Below are 12,511 nucleotides of genomic sequence, written 5' to 3'. Positions count from 1 at the left end.
TGAATTGGTTATTTGCAACCATTTCAATGAGCTCTTGAGCTTCTGTAGGCGTCTTCTTAGATGAAGAATCCTCCAGCAGAGCTATCCAAAGACATCTTGGATAGTTCAGAGAGACCATCATAGAAAATACCTATGATGCTCCATTCAGAAAGCATGTCAGATGGACATTTTTGATCAATTGTTTGTATCTTTCCCAAGCTTCATAGAGGGATTCTCATCCTTTGTCGAAGGTTTGGACTTCCACTCTAAGCTTACTCAATTTTGAGGTGGAAAGAACTTTGCCAAGAAGGCATTGACTAGCTTTCCCAAGAGTCCAGGCTTTCTTTAGGTTGAGAGTCCAACCATTCTAGCTCTGTCTTACAGCAAAAGGGAATAGCATAAGTCTGTAGACCTCAGGGTCAACCCATTAGTCTTGACTGTGTCACAGATTTGCAAGAACTCAGCTAAAAACTGATGAGGATCTTCCAATGGAAGTCCATGGAACTTGCAATTCTGTTGCATTAGAGAAACTAATTGAGGCTTAAGCTCAAAGTTGTTTGCTCCAATGGCAGGGATAGAGATGCTTCCCCATAGAAGTCGGGAGTAGGTGCAGTAAAGTCACCAGCACCTTCCTTGCATTGTTGGCTGTTGTTGTTTTCGGCTGCCATGGGTTCTTCTTTGAAGAATTCGGTCAGGTCCTCTACAGAGAATTGTGCCTTGGCTTCTCTTAGCTTTCGCTTCAAGGTCCTCTCAGGTTCAGGGTCAGCTTCAACAAGAATGCCTTTGTCTCTGCTCCTGCTCATATGAAAGAGAAGAGAACAAGAAAATGTGGAATCCTCTATGTCACAGTATAGAGATTCCTTGAGGTGTCAGAGGAAAAGAAAAATAGAAGAAAGAAGAAGGAGAATTCGAACTTTTGATCAGATAGAGTTCGAATTGTGCATTAAGAAGGAGTAATACTCCATAAATAGAAGGATGTGAGAAGGAGGGAAGAGAGTTTTCGAAAATTAATCAAAGAGATTTTGAAAATATTTTGAAAAAAATTGATTGATAATTTTTGAAAACTCAAAGTGGAAAAGAAATTAAGTGATTTTTGAAAAAGATTTTGAAATTAGAAATCAAAAAGATTTGATTGAAAATTTATTTTTGAAAAAGATGTGATTAAAAAGATATGATTTGAAAACTATTTTAAAAAGATATGATTCAAAAACAGTTTTAAAAAGATTTGATTTTAAAAATTAATGACTTGCCTAACAAGAAAAGATATGATTCAAACATTAAACCTTTCTCAACAGAAAAGGCAATATACTTGAAATGTTCAATCAAATCATTAATTGTTAGTAAGTATCTTTGAAAAAGGAAAGAAATTGATTTTGAAAACATTTGATTGAAAAGATATGATTTGAAAAAGATTTGATTTTGAAAAACTTTGAAAACTTGAAAAAAATTGATTTGAAAAACAAAATCTTCCCCCTAGCACTATCCTGGCGTTAAACGCCCAGAATGGTATACATTCTGGCGTTTAACGCCCAAAATGCTACCTTTTTGGGCGTTAAACGCCCAACCAGGTACCCTGGCTGGCGTTTAAACGCCAGTCTGTCCTTCTTCACTGGGCGTTTTGAACGCCCAGTTTTTCTATGTAATTCCTCTGCTGCATGTTCTGAATCTTCAGTCCCCTGTACTATTGACTTGAAAATAGAACCAAGATCAAATAAAAAAGGCATGCAAAACACCAAACTTTAAGATTAGACACTAGACTCAAACTAGAAACATAAAATATTTTTGGTTTTTATGATTTTTAAATTTTTTTGTGCTTTTTTCGAAAATTATATGAAAATAGAAAATAAAGGTTTCGGAATTCTCAATTTGAATTTCCAGGAATCATTGCAATGCTAGTCTAAGACTCCGGTCCAGGAATTAGACATGGCTTCACAGCCAGCCAAGCTTTCAAAGAAAGCTTCGGTCCAAAACACTAGACATGGCCAATGGCCAGCCAAGCCTTAGCAGATCATTGCTCCAATAGCAAGATTGATAGAGATCAACAAGCTATTGTGATGATTAGTTGAAACCTCGGTCCAATAAGATTAGACATGGCTTTTTAGCCAGTCAGATTTCAACAGATCATCATGAAACACTAGAATTCATTTTTAAGAACTCTGAAAAAAAAAATACCTAATCTAAACAACAAGATGAACCGTCATTTGTCCATACTCAAGAACAGTCCCCGGCAACGGCGCCAAAAACTTGGTGCACGAAATTGTGATCACTACTTTTCACAACTCAAATAACCCCTAGTAATGACCCCAAAGACTTGGTGCTCAATACCATGGCATAAACACAACTTCGCACAACTAACCAGCAAGTGCACTGGGTCGTCCAAGTAATAAACCTTACGCGAGTAAGGGTCGATCCCACGGAGATTGGTGGTATGAAGCAAGCTATGGTCACCTTGTAAATCTCAGTCAGGCAGACTCAAATGGGTATAGTGATAAACGAATAAAGCATAAAGATAAAGATAGAGGTACTTATGTATATCATTGGTGAGAGCTTCAGATAAGCGTATGAAGATGCCTTCCCTTCCGTCTCTCTGCTTTCCTACTGTCTTCATCCAATCCTTCTTACTCCTTTCCATGGCAAGCTTATGCAAGGGTTTCACCGTTGTCAGTGGCTACCTCCCATCCTCTCATTGGAAATGTTCAACGCACCCTGTCACGGCACGGCTATCCATCTGTCGGTTCTCAATCAGGCCGGAATAGAATCCAGTGATTCTTTTGCGTCTGTCACTAACGCCCCGCCCTCAGGAGTTTGAAGCACGTCACAGTCATTCAATCATTGAATCCTACTCAGAATACCACAGACAAGGTTAGACCTTCCGGATTCTCTTGAATGCCGCCATCAGTTCTCGCCTATACCACGAAGATTCCGGTTAAAGAATCCAAGAGATAAACACTAGAGCCTTGTATGCTTGTAGAACAAGAGTGGTTGTCAGTCACTTTGTTCATGAGTGAGAATGATGATGAGTGTCACGGATCATCACCTTCATCAAGTTGAAGATCAAGTGATATCTTGGACAAAGAACAAGCGGAATTGAATAGAAGAACAATAGTAATTGCATTAATACTCGAGGTACAGCAGAGCTCCACACCTTAATCTATGGTGTGTAGAAACTCCACCGTTGAAAATACATAAGAACAAGGTCTAGGCATGGCCGAATGGCCAGCCTCCCAAAGTGATCAAAAGATCTAAAGAAAAAGGTTCAAAGATCCGAAGATTCTTTATACAATAGTAAAAGGCCCTACTTATAGAAAACTAGTAGCCTAGGGTGTACAGAGATGAGTAAATGACATAAAAATCCACTTCCGGGCCCACTTGGTGTGTGCTTGGGCTGAGCAATGAAACATTTTCGTGTAGAGACTCTTCTTGGAGTTAAACGCCAGCTTTGGTGCCAGTTTGGGCGTTTAACTCCCAATTAGGTGCCAGTTCCGTCGTTTAACGCTGGAATTTCTTGAGGTGACTTTGAACGCCGGTTTGGGCCATCAAATCTTGGACAAAATATGGACTATCATATATTGCTGGAAAGCCCAGGATGTCTACTTTCCAACGCCGTTGAGAGCGCGCTAATTGGGCTTCTGCAGCTCCAGAAAATCCACTTCGAGTGCAGGGAGGTCAGAATCCAACAGCATCTGCAGTCCTTTTGAGTCTCTGGATCAGATTTTTGCTCAGATCCCTCAATTTCAGTCAGAAAATACCTGAAATCACAGAAAAACACACAAACTCATAGTAAAGTCCAGAAAGGTGAATTTTAACTAAAAACTAATAAAAATATACTAAGAACTCAACTAAAACTACTAAAAACATACTAAAAACAATGCCAAAAAGCGTATAAATTATCCGCTCATCACAAAGAAAGAAATTAATTTCAGATGCCAAGTACTACCTCTGGGATAAACCATATCTCTTTAAGAGATGTGCAGACGGAGTAATCCGCAGATGTGTACCCAGAGAAAAAGCACAAAAGATCCTATGGCACTGCCATGGATCACAGTATGGAGGGCATTTTGGAAGTGAGCGAACAGCCACTAAAGTCCTCCAATGTGGCTTCTACTGGCCTACTCTCTATAAAGATTCCCAAGAATTTGTGCGTAACTGTGACAGTTGCCAAAGAGCTGGTAACTTGCCTCACGTATATGCCATGCCTCAACAAGGGATATTAGAGATAGAACTGTTTGATGTATGGGGAATTGACTTCATGGGTCCATTCCCACCATCATACTCAAACACTTACATTCTGGTGGCAGTGGACTACGTATCTAAGTGGGTAGAAGCAATTGCTACACCCACTAATGATACCAAGACCGTGCTGAAATTCCTCCAGAAACACATCTTCAACAGGTTTGGTGTTCCCAGAGTACTAATCAGTGATGGGGGCACTCATTTCTGCAATAGACAGCTATACTCTGCTATGGTTAGATATGGAATCAGCCATAAAGTGGCAACTCCGTATCATCCACAGACAAATGGGCAAGCTGAAGTCTCTAACAGAGAGCTAAAAAGAATCCTAGAACGGACTGTGATAGCCCGAAGAAAGGATTGGGCAAAGAGCTTGGATGATGCTCTGTGGGCATACAGAACAGCATTCAAGACTCCTATAGGAACCTCTCCATACCAACTGGTATATGGGAAGGCATGTCATCTGCCCGCAGAACTGGAGCATAAAGCCTACTGGACAACCAGATTCCTAAACATGGATGCTCAGTTAGCTGGTGAAAAAAGATTGCTCCAGTTAAATGAGCTAGAGGAGTTCAGACTCAATGCCTTTGAAAATGCAAAAATTTATAAGGAAAAGGCAAAGAAATGGCATGACAAGAAGTTGTCAACCAGAGTCTTTGAGCCAGGACAAAAAGTTCTGCTCTTCAACTCTAGGCTCAAATTGTTTCCAGGAAAACTCAAATCCCGGTGGAGGGGTCCGTATGTGATTACAGGAGTGTCACCATATGGATATGTTGAGCTTCAGGATATTGATTCTGACAAAAAGTTCATTGTTAATGGACAGAGAATCAAGCATTATCTTGAAAGCAATTTTGAGCAGGAATGCTCAAAACTGAGACTTGAGTGAGTCTCAGTAAAGGTCCAGCTAAAGACAGTAAAGAAGCGCTTGCTGGGAGGCAACCCAGTCATTAGGAGGTTATATGATTTGTTTTTACAGAGGCAAGTATCAAAAATGAAGGAATTCACAGAGTTACAGAAGGATTCAGCTCAAAAAGCAGAGAAAAAGAGCTTTAAGGGGCATTTTGGGCGTTAAACGCCAGAATGGGTACCATTCTGGGCGTTTAACGCCAGGTGTGCAGCATCCTGGGCGTTTAGAAAAACGCCCAGTGATAAAGGAATTCTGGCGTTTAACGCCAGCCAGGGCACCTGGCTGGGCGTTAAACGCCCAAAAGGGGCAACAAATGGGCGTTAAACGCCAGAATGGGTGCCATTCTGGGCGTTTAACGCCAGAAAGGTGGGGGGACCACAATTTTGTTTTCAAATCAATTTTTTTCAAACTTTCCTTTTCCTACCCATGCTTTTCTACAAAAATACATCTCAACCCTTCATCATTCACTTTCAAATCTTCAAAAATCTAAAATCATTCTTCACTTCTCTCAAATCAATCCCAAATCTTGTTTAAAAACTCACCCCTCTTTCAAATTCTTTCCATATCTTCTCAAATCTTCTTCCAAATTTTTCTTTTTTTTCTCAAATCTCTCCTCCCCACTTTATAAATACACGTTTGGACGCCCCATTCACCCACACCATTCGAATTTGCTCTTCTCATCTCTCTTCTTCTTTCCTTTCTTTTGCTTGAGGACAAGCAAACCTCTAAGTTTGGTGTGCTTTTCCGTGATCACTAAAGCCAAGATTCATCAATCTCATGGCTCCTAAGGGAAAACAAACCAATTTAAGAGGCAAGAAAGAGAATAATCCAAAGAATCTTTGGAATCAAGAGAAGTTCTTAACCAAAGAACATGAAGACCATTATCACAAAATAATGGGTCTGAGGTCAGTGATCCCGGAAGTGAAGTTTGATCTGAAAGAAGATGAATATCCGGGGATCCAAGAGCAAATTCGAAACAGAGGATGGGAAGTTCTAACCAATCCTGAAATAAAGGTTGGAAGGAATATGGTTCAGGAATTCTACTCAAATATGTGGCTAACAGATAAGCAGAGAATGACTGGAACTGCTTACCATACCTACAGAACCATGGTCAGAGGGAAAGTTATGTACTTCCATCTGGACAAAATAAGAGAAATCTTCAAATTGCCTCAATTGCAAGATGATCCTGACTCCTTTAATAGGAGAATGGTGAGAGCAGATAAAGGGTTGGATCAAGTTCTAGAGGACATATGCCTCCCTGGAACTAAGTGGATAACCAATTCAAAGGGTGTCCCAAACCAACTCAAGAGGGGAGACCTCAAACCAATTGCAAGAGGTTGGCTAGACTTTATTGGGCGTTCCATATTGCCCACTAGCAACCGTTCTGAGGTCACTATCAAGAGAGCAGTGATGATTCATTGCATTATGCTTGGAAAAGAAGTGGAGGTTCATCATGTGATTGCTGTGAGATCTACACAATTGCAAATAAGAATTCCACTGAAGCCAAACTAGCCTACCCAAGCTTGATCTCCTTGCTCTGTAAAGAGGCTGGGGTGAAGATGGGAGTAGATGAATTCATACCCATTGAACATCCAATCACCAAGAAGTCAATAGAAGGACAAATGCAAGACAACTCTATCAAAAGGAGGGCGCAGGAGTTCCTCCCTGAATTCCCTGAAATTGGCTACTGGGCCAACCTAGAAGCATCTATCAACAAGTTGCAAGAGACTATGGAGCAACTTAAGGAAGAACAGCAGAATCAGAACTGCATGCTCTGCAAATTGCTGAAGGAACAAGAGAAGCAGGGGCGTGAACTCCAAGAGATGAAACGCCAAAAGCTCTCCTCTCAAGTTGAGGGAGCATCCACTTCTCAAAATCAAGGTTGTTGAGTCCTAACTCTGTGAAAACCTCTATCATTAGGAGCCTATTTTTTGTTTTTGCGTTTTTTTTTGTTTTGTTTTCTAATTTTTTTTCTTTTAGTTTCATTTTATATCTATATTTGAGTCTTGTTCTTAATTCATAATTAATAAAATTTAAAGTTTATGCCTTAAAGCTATGAATATCCTATGAATCCATCACCTTTCTTAAATGAAAAATGCTTTAATCACAAAAGAACAAGAAGTACAGGATTTCGAATTTATCCTTGAAACTAGTTGAATTAGTTTGATGTGGTGACAATAATTTTTGTCTTTCCGAATGAATGCTTGAACAGTGCATATGTCTTTTGAACTTGTTGTTTTGAGAATGTTAAATTTGTTGGCTCTTGAAAGAATGAGGAAAAAGGGGAACTGTTATTGAGGATCTGAAAAATCATCAAATTGATTCTTGAAGCAAGAAAAAGCAGTGAATACAAAAAAAAATTCGAAAAAAAAAGAAGAAAAAGAAAAGGAAAGAAAAAGTAAGAAATAAAGTTGTGAATCAAGGCAAAAAGAGTGTGCTTAAGAACCCTGGACACCTCTAATTGGGGACTCTAGCAAAGCTGAGTCACAATCTGAAGAGGTTCACCCAATTATGTGTCTGTGGCATGTATATATCCGGTGGTAATACTGGAAGACAGAGTGCTTTGGGCCACAGCCAAGACTCATACACTAGCTATGTTCAAGAATCATTATACTTAACTAGGAGAATCAATAACACTATCTGAGTTCTGAGTTCCTAAAGATGCCAATCATTCTGAACTTCAAAGGATAAAGTGAGATGCCAAAACTGTTCGGAAGCAAAAAGCTACTGGTCCCGCTCATCTAATTGGAACTATGTTTCTTTGATATTTTGGAGTCTATAGTATATTCTCTTCTTTTTATTCTATTTTGATTTTCAGTTGCTTGGGGACAAGCAACAATTTAAGTTTGGTGTTGTGATGAGCGGATAATTTATACGCTTTTTGGCATTGTTTTTAGTATGATTTAGTTAGTTTTTAGTATATTTTTATTAGTTTTTAGTTAAAATTCACTTTTCTGGACTTTACTATGGGTTTGTGTGTTTTTCTGTGATTTCAGGTATTTTCTGGCTGAAATTGAGGGATCTGAGCAAAAATCTGATTTAGAGGCTGAAAAGGACTGCAGATGCTGTTGGATTCTGACCTCCCTGCACTCGAAGTGGATTTTCTGGAGCTACAGAAGCCCAATTGGCGCGCTCTCAACGGCATTGGAAAGTAGACATCCTGGGCTTTCCAGCAATGTATAATAGTCCATACTTTGCTCGAGATTTGATGGCCCAAACCGGCGTTGCAAATCAGCCTCAGAATTTCCAGCGTTTAACGCTGGAACTGGCATAAAAATTGGAGTTAAACGCCCAAACTGGCATGAAAGCCGGTGTTTAACTCCAGAAAAGGTCTCTACACATGAAAGCTTCAATGCTCAGCCCAAGCACACACCAAGTGGGCCCGGAAGTGGATTTTTCTGTCATTTACTCATTTCTGTAAACCTTAGGTTACTAGTTCACTATTAATAGGATCTTTTGACATTGTATCTGACCGAATGACACTTTACACGTTTCTTTGTGTACCTTCCACGGCATGAGTCTCTAAACCCCATGGTTGGGGGTGAGGAGCTCTGCTGTGTCTTGATGGATTAATGCAATTACTACTGTTTCTCATTCAATCATGCTTGCTTCCATTCTAAGATATTACTTGTTCTTAAACCGGATGAATGTGATGATCCGTGACACTCATCATCATTCTCAACTATGAACGTGTGCCTGACAACCACCTCCGTTCTACCTTAGACTGAGTAGATATCTCTTGGATTCCTTAACCAGAATCTTCGTGGTATAAGCTAGAACTGATGGCGGCATTCAAGAGAATCCGGAAGGTCTAAACCTTGTCTGTGGTATTCTGAGTAGGATTCAATGATTGAATGACCGTGACGTGCTTCAAACTCCTAGCAGGCGGGGCGTTAGTGACAGACGCAAAAGAATCAATGGATTCTATTCCGGCCTGACCGAGAACCGACAGATGATTAGCCATGCTGTGACAGAGCATAGGAACGTTTTCACTGAGAGGATGGGAGGTAGCCACTGACAACGGTGAAACCCTACATACAGCTTGCCATGGAAGGAGCCTTGCGTGTTTGATGAAGAAAGACAGTAGGAAAGCAGAGATTCAGAAGATGGAGCATCTCCAAAACCTCAACCTATTCTCCATTACTGCATAACAAGTACTTATTTCTTGTTCTTTTGCTTTTCACAATCAATCCTGATAATTTCTGTTATCCTGACTAAGATTTACAAGATAACCATAGCTTGCTTCAAGCCGACAATCTCCGTGGGATCGACCCTTACTCACGTAAGGTATTACTTGGACGACCCAGTGCACTTGCTGGTTAGTTGTGCGGGGTTGCAAAAGTGTGATTGCAATTTCGTGCACCAAAAATACATAAGTGAAAGGTCCAGGCATGGCCGAATGGCCAGCCCCCATGATCTGAGAACTAAACGTCCCAAGATGTCTAATAAAATAGTAAACTATCCTATTTATACTAGACTAGCTACTAAGGTTTACAGGAGTAAGTAATTGATGCATAAATCCACTTCCAGGGCCCACTTGGTGTATGATTGGGATGAGCTTGATCTATCCACGAGCTGAGGCTTCTTTTGAAGTTGAACGCCAAGTTGTAACGTGTTTTGGGCGTTCAACTCTGGTTTGTGACGTGTTTCTGGCGTTTGACTCCAGACAGCAACATGGAACTGGCGTTGAGTGCCAGCTTACGTCATCTAATCACGAATAAAGTTTGGGCTATTATATATTGCTGGAAAGCTCTGGATGTCTACTTTCCAACGCCATTGAGAGCGCGCCATTTGAAGTTTTGTAGCTCCAGAAAATCCATTTCGAGTGCAGGGAGGTCAGATTCCAACAGCATCAGCAGTCCTTTGTCAGCCTCCTATCAGAATTTTGCTCAGGTCCCTCAATTTCAGCCAGAAAATACCTGAAATCACAGAAAAACATACAAACTCATAGTAAAGTCTAGAAATATGAATTTAGCATAAAAACTAATGAAAACATCCCTAAAAGTAACTAGATCATACTAAAAACTACCTAAAAACAATGCCAAAAAGCGTATAAATTATCCGCTCATCAGCGACGGTGGCGGTGACACCCACCGGCGTCATCTCTCCTTTTTCCCCTCTCCTTCCTTGTCCTTCTGCCCCCCCTCGAGCTCCACCCTTCCTCTTTTCTTTCCTTTTCTTTCTGTGTCTGTGTATATGGTGAGGACTGAGTGTGTGAGTAAATTAGGGGAAAAAGGGTTGGCTTAGGGTTAAAGTTTGGAGAGCAGGGTAAAATAAGTTTTTATTTGGGAATTTTAATAAAATTAAGGTATAGAGTAGATAATTAATGAGTTGTAATTAATTTTAAATTTAAAATTTCATAATTTTGATTTAATTACTTTTTGATAAATAATTTTTTGAAAATAAAAGCATGAATAATTATAATAAATTACAAATAATTTGTTATTTATTTTCTAACAATCAGGGTTTTTAAGGCTTAATGATGTGTGTTGAGTTATAGTGGGTTCTATTTTTACAATGAGATGGTGGAGTTGTAAAGGCAATAAGAGTAGACGATGGCGACAAATAACAGAATAAAAAGTGAAAGTGAGGGTTAGAATTAGGATTTTTATTTTTTACATTTATTTTTATTTTTAAATTTTAACTATTTTTATTTATATTTAATAATTAATTTTTTAATTTAAAAAATTAATTTTTAGTCAATATTTAAGATTTAATTATTAATAAAAATTATATACTAATTTTATAAAAAAAATATAAAACAATATATATAATTTTAAAAATTAATTATTTAATCTTTTATTTTTTTATAAAAAATAATTAATTAATATAAATAATATTTTAAAAAATTAAATTTTTGAAACAAAATAAAATTATCTTAAAGATTTTAACTGTTACCATAGACCCCTTTAAGTCACCCTCAAAACCGTGGCCATAGACCCTTTTAGGTCACCCTTCCGAAAAACCGTGACCATAGACCTTTTTTGGTCACTGTAAAAAATGGTGACCATAGACCCCTTTAGGCCACCCTCCAAAACCGTGACTATAGACCCATTTAGGTCACCCCCAAAACCGTGACCATAGACCCATTTAGGTCACCCCCCAAAACCGTGACCATAGACCCTTTTAAGTCACCCTTTTTTGAAAAACCGTGACCATAGACCATTTTTTGTCACTATAAAAAACCGTGACCATAGACCCCTTTAGGTCACCCCTAAAATCGTGACCATAGACCCTTTTAGGCCACCCCCCAAAACCGTGACCATAGACCCCTTTAAGCCACCCCTCAAAACCGTGACCATAGACCCTTTTAGGCCACCCCCAAAACCGTGACCATAGATCCTTTTAGGCCACCCCTCAAAATCGTGACCATAGACCCTTTTAGGTCACCCCTAAAACCATGACCATAGACCCTTTTAGGTCACCTTTTTTCGAAAAACCGTGACCATAGACCCTTTTAGGTCACCTTTTTTCGAAAAACCGTGACCATAGACCCCTTTAGGTCACCCCTAAAACCGTGATCATAGACCCTTTTAGGCCAGCCCCCAAAATCATGACCATAGACCCTTTTAGGCCACCCCCAAAACCGTGACTATAGACTCTTTTAGGGCACCCCCTCGTGACCATAGACCCTTTTAGGTCACCCTCTTTTGAAAAACCGTGACTATAACCTGTTTTTTGTCACTGTAAAAAACTGTGACCATAGACCCTTTTAGGTCACCCCAAAACCGTGACCATAGACCCTTTTAGGCCACCCCACAAAATCGTGACCATAGACCCTTTTAGGCCACCCCCAAAACCGTGACCATAGACCCTTTTAGGTCACCCGTTTTTGAAAAACCGTGACCATAAATCCTTTTTAGTCACTATAAAAAACCGTGACCATAAACCCCTTTAGGTCACCCCTCAAAACCGTGACCATAGACTCTTTTAGGCCACCCTTTTTTAAAAAATCGTGACCATAGCTTTTTTTTTTGTCACCCAAAAAAACTGTGAGGTCTATGGTCACGGTTTTTTATCGTGACCAAAAAAACTGTGGCCATAGACCCAAAATATTGTAGTGACTGATGCGGGCATTTCCTACCTCTGCTCTACTTCGCGCCTTCATCTACTCTAATTGTCTTTGGATCTGATGCTCTTGCTCATTGGTTTGCCTTGCTTCGCGTCTTTATCGTCTACCCTGCTGCCATTGTTCACCACCATTTGCTTGCTTTTCCTACCTCTTTTTTGCTTTGTCGTCGCTTTCTGTTTCTCATTCTCTGGCTCTCTGCTATGTTCTGCTTCATGAGTCCATCTCTGTTGCCCTATTGTGATATGTCATGTTTTGATTTCATGCTAGTTCTCTGTCATAGCTGACCATCATGGGTTCACTCCATTCATATATATTTGTTGCAT

Source organism: Arachis stenosperma, chromosome 9, assembly GCF_014773155.1.
Source record: "Arachis stenosperma cultivar V10309 chromosome 9, arast.V10309.gnm1.PFL2, whole genome shotgun sequence".
Classification (NCBI taxonomy): domain Eukaryota; kingdom Viridiplantae; phylum Streptophyta; class Magnoliopsida; order Fabales; family Fabaceae; genus Arachis; species Arachis stenosperma.
Note: the sequence above shows the minus strand (reverse complement) of the source record.